Genomic DNA, 9,827 nt, shown 5'->3' on the forward strand with positions numbered 1-9,827 from the left:
GTGCGAAACAAAATGAAGAATAGATTCGAGCAGCGATGCGCGAGAAGGTAACCGAGACTATGCCTGAAGCTTCATATCGGGAGAGGAGCTTTCGAGGTAGTTTCCGCAGTTACTCAAACTTTCTCTTTCCCCTTCCCTTTTTCAAAAGAACACGTCAGCCGGCGCTAACTTTTCATCTCGGGAGAAGCCCACTCTTCACAAACGGTTATAGTTGACAAGGAGGCTGACTTCGACCCAACTAGTCTTCGGGCAGAGTACAAACACAAGTATATTTACCAACACGCTCGTTTTAATGTCAGACTCCGGGCTTTGCTTTTTCCAGAAGAGATAATCCTTTATAAGGACAGAACGAGCGGGTTGGTAGGGGATAATTAAACTTAAACAGACCCTTCTCGTTTTTTTCCTCAAGTTTAATAAATAACCCTTCGGCGCTATCGGATCTCCCCGGAGAGAGAGAGAGAGAGAGAGCACGGCCGTTTCAAGGTAAGGATAGGGCGCTCGAAGCTAGGGTGAACAGGTGGTACCGTTTCACGCATGCACGGATGGCTGGTTTCAAATTTCCCCACATCCCTAACGAAACCGGCCCATCTTCGTGTGTGCATCTGCGAGATTTCTGTCCCGCGCCGCTGGTTTTAGCGCGCACGCGGCGTTGTTTTGGCTGGCAGAACAGTTGTTGACCGTCGATATTGTAAGGCCGTGGTGTCCTCATCCTTTCAGGCAACGGTTCCTTTGCTTTCCCTTGTGCAATACTCTGACTGACTCCTCCTGGGTGGCTGTCACTGTTCGCCGCGTCAACGACACAATCGTACCATTTCACTCCTTGTGACACAGGGTGCGCTGCTCGCTTTACTGTCACGGGCCGTCCTATCTAACACAACGAGCGCGAAAGGTCGTAGTCATCTGCTGGCTCCGAAAGGGCGGGACGTTCATGCAGGCCAATGAGGGCCCCGAATCAATACGACGACGTCTGCCGACTCCTACACGTTAAAAATTTACGACACCTGCTGGTCTGTTAAGAAGTGTTGCTTTCTCGTTTTGGAACTCCTCCGATGTAGCTTGCCACCTATAATAAAATTTAAATAATCAATAAATATAACAGGGTGGAAATACTGTATTTCATTTTTATGTGGGAACGTCGAAAAAAATAAAAAACTATTTCCAAGCTTGTGAAGACACTCAATTCGCAAGTCCATTTCGAGCCGTAAAAACACGTTGTGTACAATATTGATGCTTAAATATAGAACATACAAACAAAATATACACTTTCTCGACTTGACTTTCGCGTAGAAAACTATCACATCTACATTTTAACAAAAAATAAAAATAATAAAAGATGGGTTTTTTGAGAAAATCAATTTCAAAAATGGTACTTTTTGGTTTTCACATAACATTAACGTAAACGTACCGCAAAGAATATTTTATACAGCCGAGTTATTTTATAATACATATAAAGAACGTGATTTGGGATCTTCGTCGACATACAAATTATTGATGTAACCCAAATAGATCGCGAGTAATTAATTGTCAAATTTCGTCAACAATCGACCGAGGGGGCGTTTTTGACATTTTTACAGAAAAAAAGCAAAACGGCTAAAATTTTTTTATGGTATTGGAGCCTTTTAAATGTGTCCACTGAGTGCTTGAAAAAAGGTAATATAATGTGGACTGAAAATGCACAGCGGGAGATCAAGCGAAGCATCTGACCCACGACGGGTGTGAAAAGCACTGCTTTTCGCGCGGCCTTTTTAAAACTTCATACGTCGAGAACAAAAAATCCGACGAACTTGCGGTTTGTGGCGACTGCGTTTTTAAAAACGGCGCCATAACATATATTTTTTTCATTGAAATTAATAATTCGACCCTTTTTGCCCGCACGATTTGAGATTAAACCACCCATATATATATATATATTAGGGCTGGGCGTCGATTAAAAGTTTTAACCCGATTAATCGCCACCCTTTAATCGATTAATTAATCGATTAATCGGTCTCGTTTATTTCATTGCAAAATATTTAAAAAAAGTCTTTTTTTTTGCTGAATCTGTGATGAACGGTGCAATGTACAACTTATATTATGAATTAATCTCGATATGTAGTTAAGGAGAGTATCAGAGACCTTTCGCTAAATATTACTTTTGCCGCGTGAGGCAAAGATGTTCGTTGATATTCTCTAGAAAGAGCGGCTTCCTTTCATTGTTCACAATAATCTCTACTGCGCTAAATAGACACTCGAACTACGTTGAAATGGCCGGGGACATGCGTAACCTCTGTACTTAATCGGATGCTATAAAAATATCGTCCCTGTACAGTTTACCTTGTTCTAAAATTTGACCTAAAGGTCACCCTTCGTACAGGCGTATTCGTTCACGTCTGCGTTATGGAAGTGTTTAATTTTGAGTTTTTTTTTTTTGGTTCGTTTAAATTTTACCGATTAACCAGTTAAAAAATTTAATCGCGATTAAAGCATTAATCGATTAATCGGTAGGTTAATCGATCATTTGCCCAGCCCTAATATATATATATTTTGACATTTGATGCAGGTTCGCGCCCAATTCCGAACATCCTTATTAATTCCTGGCCAAAGAAACCGCTGGGTTAGTATACGTGGGGTTGCTCGAATTCCAGGATGAGCCAGTGAATGGAGCGATTCGATGGCCTGACGTCGGAAAGCAAGTGGGACGAAGGGCCATGGCACTTGCGATGAGCAGTCACAGATGATAAGAACGTCACACGTCGGGAGCACAATTGACTTGAAGTCAAGTCGATGATGTGAAGCACTGAGCTTCAGCAGTTCAGGTCATCCTGCTGAGCCAACGCCATCACTTGGAAATCGATACTTGCTGGTATGATAGAGGAGCAGGAAGATGTCACGATACGTGAGAGCGTGTCAGCAGGACCGTTGTTTGTCCCTTTTACGTGGCGTATATCTGTAGTGTATTCACAGATGTACGCCATCTGGCGTATCTCGCGAGGGGTGAATTTGTTACTGGCAGACCTGATAGCGTAAGTTAGTGGCTTGTGGTCGGTAAGTACAAAAAAATGTCGGCCATCTAAAAAATGGCGGAAGTGTTTGATGGCTTGGTGGATTGCGAGGAGCTCCCGGCCAAACGTGCTGTATCGGCTCTCTGTCGGGGTGAGTTTTCTTGAAAAGAAAGCGACTGGTTGCCATGCGCTGTGAATGTATTGTTGCAGAACGGCGCCGATTGCGGCGTCGGAAGCGTCTGCCATGATGTTGATGGGCGCATTCTGTTGTGGGTGGGTCAGAAGTGTTGCGCTCGCCAGGTCACTTTTTATGCAAGAAAAGGCACGGGAGGCTGTGTCTGTCCAAGTGAGTGATGTGGAGTTGCGCTTGACGCCCTTGAGAAGCTCAGTAAGCGGCAGTAGGGTGGAGGCGCAATTTGGAATAAAACGTCGGTAAAAGTTGATTAATCTCAGAAACTCCCGAAGTTGCCGGACTGTTGACGGTTGTGGGAAGTTTTGGACGACCTCGACTTTTTCCGGAAGAGGTCGTACTCCATGCTGATCCACGCTGTGGCCAAGGAAATTGTGCTGAGAAACTCCGAACTCACATTTTGACTTATTAATTATCAAGCCGTATTCATTCAGGCGTTCAAAGAGCAGACGGAGGTGTTGAAGATGGTGCTCTGCAGTGCTGCTGGAAACAAACAGATCATCTACATAGGCATGACAAAATGTAAGCCCCTAAATAATGTTGTTGACAAAACGTTGAAATGTCTGAGCCGCGTTGCGGAGACCAAAAGGCATCCGCAAATATTCGTACAAGCCAAAGGGAGTGATAATTGCCGTCTTTGGGATGTCAGATGGCTCGACCGGTATTTGATGATAGGCTTTCACCAAGTCGATTTTTGAGAAAATTGTAGCGTCTTGTAAAGAGTTTGTGAAGTCCGCTATGTATGGCAGGGGATATCGGTCAGGAATGGTGACGTTGTTGAGAGCCCGGTAGTCCCCACATGGCCTCCAATCTCCCGGCTCTATTTTAGGCACCATGTGAAGGGGTGACGCCCAAGAAATTAAAGATGGTCGGATGATTCTCATGTTGAGCATGTTCTCGAACTCTTTGCGAGCTATCTTCAGGCTATCTGGAGCCAGCCGTCGTGCACGGGCATGAGTGGGTGGTTCGGTTGTAATGATATGGTGAGTGATGCTGTGTTTGACAGGGCGCTGAAAATTGCTCGGGCGAGTTAGGGCTGGGAACTCTTGAAGCAGTTTCTGGTAGGGGTCAGGCATCCCACCCAGTCAATGTCACTCAATGACGGGGGCGGTGCACGCAATTTTCTGCACTTTTAGATGTGTTGTAGCATCTACAAGGCGTTTTTTGTGCATATCAACCATCAGATTGAAGTGCCTGAGAAAATCTGCGCCAAGGATTGGATATGACACGTCTGCTACGAGAAATATCCAAGGAAATGCCCTTCGTAGTCCGATGTTAAGGGTCATGTGCTCTTCGCCGTAAGTGGAGATGGTTGTTTTATTTGCTGCTTGTAGCATCGAGTGCCTTCATTTCGATCTTCGTGTCAGAGCAGAGGTGGGTAGAACTCTAAACTCCGCGCCGGTGTCTACGAGGAAACGGAAGCCAGAGTCGCGATCGGTCACAAAGAACAAGCGGCGCCTGGCTACCGACACCACTCGCCGCCTCTAGTGGTGCGTCAACGCATTTCCCGAGGCAGAGCAGGCAAAAACACAGTTGCGGGCGAGGTCTCCGAAGGTCCGGTGATACCAGCAGAGGCTGGTGTTGGGTTATCTCGCTCGAGGTGCAGCTGGAGACTTGTGGCAAGGACGTTGAGAAGATCGTTGGTTCGCTCGTGAAGTCCAACGAGTCGTGATGGCAGCTACTTGCGCTGGAAGGTCTCGCATTTCACGGCGGAATTCTTCTCGTATGTCATCGAGGGTGCAGGGGTTTGTAGAAACGGGTCTTTCGAGGATGGATGGCCCGTGATCGGTACGAGCGGAGATCTGGAAGGATGTCGCTGTGGCGACGTCCATGACAGTGTCCGCCAATTGGGAAAGTTCAGGTAACGCGAGTCCCGATGCCGATGCGAGGACCATGCGAACGTTGACAGGCAGTCGCTGAAGAAATAGCTCTCGTAAAAGAGCGACGTCGAAGTTCAGAGCCTTTTCTTCGAGCAGTTGTTGGAGACGCCTGAGTAGCTGGGAAGGCTTTCGGTCTCCCACCTCTTCTGAGCTTATGAGTTGTTGGAGTCGTCGTTGTTCAGACTCGGAAGTGCGTTTCACCAGCTCTGCTTTTAACACATCGTACGGAGAGGCAGCCGGTGGGTCAAGAATGATGTCCCGAATCTCCATAGAGATCTCGGGTGGCAATGCTGCCACAACGTAGTGAAATCTTTGCGCTTGTGAAGTTATCCTGCTAATGTTAAAGTGACTTTCCACTTGGGCGAACCATACCTGCGGATCAGAAGACCAGAATTTTGGAAGGCGGAGCTGGTGAATTGTTGAGGGGTGGTCGCACGGTGGAGGATCTCCGGATGAGTCCATGATGCAGGGTTGTGCAGCCCGGGTTACAAACTGAAGAAACCGAAGGTTCCTTCCGTTTATTTTACAACAGACGAACTATATACAAGAAGCTATGTGAATAAATAAGACTTCCGAGATGTCCGAACACCGGTATGCTGCCTCGGTCTCGAGCCTTCCCTCCTTCGTTCCTGTCTCCTCTTGCTTGTCTTTTTCTGGGACTGGTTGGGTCACCCGCTACATATATATATATATATATATATATATATATATATATATATATATATATATATATATATATATATATATATATATATAATATATATATATATATATGTATATATAATATTTTTTAACGGAACAACTATTAGTTTCCGCTTTGAAAACTGAGTATTTTTAAATATTCTCAATACTAGCAAAGGACCAAATTTGAAAATAATTTTTAGTCGAAAATTTGTTTTCACATTTTACACATTAGTTGTATTAGTTACAAGCTAAATATTGCCGTAAAGTAAGTATTTTTACTCGACTACCTTTTCGTTTTCGCTTTTAAAAGACAACATTTTGCAATAATTATATGTACAAAGTGAAAATCGAAAATTCATTTTTCCCATTAAAATAGTGTATTTTTTATAAATTTAGTGGTTTTGTGGAATCAATGTTACTAATAACATCAATTGCAATAGTATATAGTTTTAAAACGACCGGATTTAACTGTTTTTATACTTGAGTTTGTTGCTATACATTTGATATGGTCCATTTATTTTAGAAAAAAGAGTAACAATTTTCTACAAAACCTATAATTTAAAATACTTTGCTTCGCTTACTACTTACTGTTTTGAGACCTGTGTTTTTTGTTTGTTTGTTTTTTCCTTTCTTTTTCTCAATCTCGGGATGTTTTTACTATGTACACACATTAGTTTTAAATTATGTTATCCTAGCATATTTTGGAAAATAAGTGGTAAATATTATGTTTCTATGGAATTCTTAATCCATCCGCACCATTAAAAGCACTCTTGAATGCGTGGCAAAACTTTTCGAATAATTTAAAATAATATATTGACCAACTACAACGTTGTTTATCTAACAGCCTTGCTTAAAACCTTACTAGACAAATTATGCGTTTTCCAGAAATTCATACAAAATTATAAAAGAGGTATAGCAAAATTATTTTGCAACATGCATTTTTACATCACTAATAATACAAACGTTTTGGATGAATTCCGTGGAGGTGGAATTTAGGACACATTTTTTTAAGAGTAGTCGGTGGTTGACCAGGCTCTCTGTTGAGTGCAATATTTAGAAAAACCTCAAACCAATTTATGTAAATTCTAACACACCGGCAGATGTTTCAAAACCAATATGTGAAGCATCTAGACGCAAATAAATAAAATGACGCATGGTATTTGAACAAAACTACTATAATTAGATGAAATGCTAATTTTACAGACTGCGATGACCAATGTTTTCTTTACCCTATTGGAAAACCCCAATATAAACAGCGTATTATGGATATTGGTAAACAATATCTTTTTATTGTATTGCAATACAATATAGACAGTGTATTGGAAAACATTACATTTATTGTATTGTATTACAATAAGGATTTGTTATGGGATTCCAATATCCATAATACGCTGAAAATATTGGAATCCAATACCGTATAAACCCTTATTGGATCCCCATGTGTCGTATGGGGATCCAATAAGGGTTTACGATTCCAATATACTCAGCGTATTATGGATATTGGAATCCAATATATTATATCGGCTACCAATAAAACTATATGAGAGTTGGAATATCACGTTCAGCACGACATTTCTTTGCAACGCAGTCTCTTCTTGTGTGTATTTCTGAGTGATAAAAGAAAAAGTGTTGTTGTTGTCAAATTATGAATAAAGAAGCAAAACACTGGGCTTATCCATACCAAATATATTTAACATATTCCTGAACTGGAGGAACTGGCATTTACTGCAAAAGAAAGTTAATTGTTTAGGACCCTCATTCAAGTACTTGCTGTTTGAAAACAGAATGTGAAATCCTCACCTTTTAATGAAATCAGCACCTGCTAGCTGTAGCCATATAGAAACTGCAAAATAAAAATTTGTGATTAGTTCGCAACAAGTAGCAATCCTTCACTAAGCCGGATAGATTCAAAATTATGTCTGCGTTTGATTGTGGAAAAATAAGCTTCCATTCCACTGCCACGGATCATTCTGAGCTCCGTCAATTAAATAAACCTATCGGCTCGTCTGGCTTTACAGTTCCTGCTTTGCACCTAACCACGGTGAAAGATACACTCTTTAGGTGAGGACACGCCGGGGCTGAACGCGCGGCGCGAGGAATCAAATAGTGTTCGTTCGACGGGCATCCGAAAGACTGCATCATTCGGCTGCCACCGTGCCCGCGACTGACAGTGTCACCGGCGGCCAAACGGCGGAACTGTGTGACAGAAAAAAATCATTATCTCGTTGTCATGACACCCCGGTACACCATGGTCTTTCTGCACGTGTGACAACCTCGCTGAAGCTCTGCGCGTGTGGTACATAAGGCGGCACGAGCCGTCTTGAACGTGCCCACGGGTCGACGAGTCACCTGCTGGCGTTGCTTGAAACCAAAGTGAGAGAGTGTGAAGGGCGAACTTCATCGGGCCGTGGCCAAGAGCGCGCTGTCCTCACCTGAAGAGTATTATCTTACACCGTGCACCTAATTAAAGTATCTGGAATGCTCACCTTTGAGGAAAAACGAACTGGTGCTTGCTTGCTTGTAGGCCATGGAAACTGGGACAAACTGGGAGAGAGATTTGCGATTAGTTGCGTTCAAGTAGCAATTACATTGAGTAGCCCCGTAAAGTACACTAAGTCGATAGGATGGAAGCTTGGGCGAGTTGGTGAACCATACTTGGCGGTGACAGCGCAGCAAAATTAATCTCACACCAGACACTCAGGAAGACAAGCACACGCGCTGAACTTACAACTCTTGTGTATTCGACTGCTTCATTTTTCTCTTCAACGTCTGGGTTGACTTTTCAGAACGTGATAAGTAGAAGTAGCACGAAATACAAAGGAAAATTCTAAATAGAAGGCAAAAGAACAGTAAAAGAGAAGACAAATGAAGAAACGGAAAAAATATCTAAACGAAACACTTTTCCAAATTGTCCCTCTCCCTCATCGCTATCATTTAGATAGAAATTGGAGCTCTTTGGTCGACCGCGCTATAGAAGGACTACTTACAGACTTGTCCTTCAGCTGTGCTATCCTTTCCGCTTCCATTATTTCTCTAGTCAATGCGTCTCAACTCCTACCTATTACAGAACAATTTTCAAAATGTGGTATACAGCCACAATCGCGACAATGGATTCCCAAGTGCCCAGCTACGACTCGGTGGGTGTTATAAAAATGCTCTCTTATACGATCATTCAAACACCTTCCAGTCTAGCGTACATACTCTGTACCACATGAGAGTGGGACAGAATATACGACTCCTTCAGTACAATTTACAAAGCTCTTTTGGTGCTTTTTCAAACAACCAACTTCCCGGTGTGCCGATCCGTTTACCTTTTGGCACAGGCTTAGAAGCTTATTTGGTGCTGAAAAAGCAACATTAATGTTAATGCAGTTATCTATCTTTTTTAGACCGTGCAAAACTTTATGTATATATGGAACAATGGCCATCCTTTTCTTTTCCGTATTGCATTTATGTCGTTCACCCCATCTTATTCTCTTTAATAAATCCTCTGCAACGGCTATAAGTAATGCACTAGGATATCCTGTTGACTTTAACTGGCGATTTGAGCATCAAAGCTAACCTTAAGTGAATGAATACAAGACTTATTAAGCACACTGGTGAGACATAATTTTACAATGCCTCGCTTAACAAGCTTGGAGTGTGCTGACTGAAAATTAAGAGGTTTCTTCCCTCTCGGTTTGTATGACCAACGTACATGATGCTCCGAAAAAATTAATCTGAGGTCCAAGAACCGTAAGGAACCTTCTGTGGAGAGCTCATGAGTGATTTCTGGTGGATCTATACAGGATTTACAACAGGAAAGAACATTAGAGACTAATATTTGAAAGTCCTTAGCTGCACAATCTAGCACAATCAAAAAATCATCTACAAAGCGAAACACCTTCACAACAGAAGAAGCATCTAAGCTGCGTGAAAGGATCCGGCCCCGATGGGCGAGGTAAAGGTTACTCAAAACTGGTACTATGCATGAACCAATGCATGCCCCTGCTTTTTGGAGAAAGGTGTTACCCTCCCAACATGCAAACATAGATTTAAAATATATGGTGAGCAGTTCAAGGAAACCACGTTGCAAAAATCCTGACGCGGTCT

The sequence above is a fragment of the Ixodes scapularis genome, unplaced genomic scaffold, assembly GCF_016920785.2.
Source record: "Ixodes scapularis isolate PalLabHiFi unplaced genomic scaffold, ASM1692078v2 PGA_scaffold5__190_contigs__length_132052651, whole genome shotgun sequence".
NCBI classification, from domain to species: Eukaryota; Metazoa; Arthropoda; class Arachnida; order Ixodida; family Ixodidae; genus Ixodes; species Ixodes scapularis.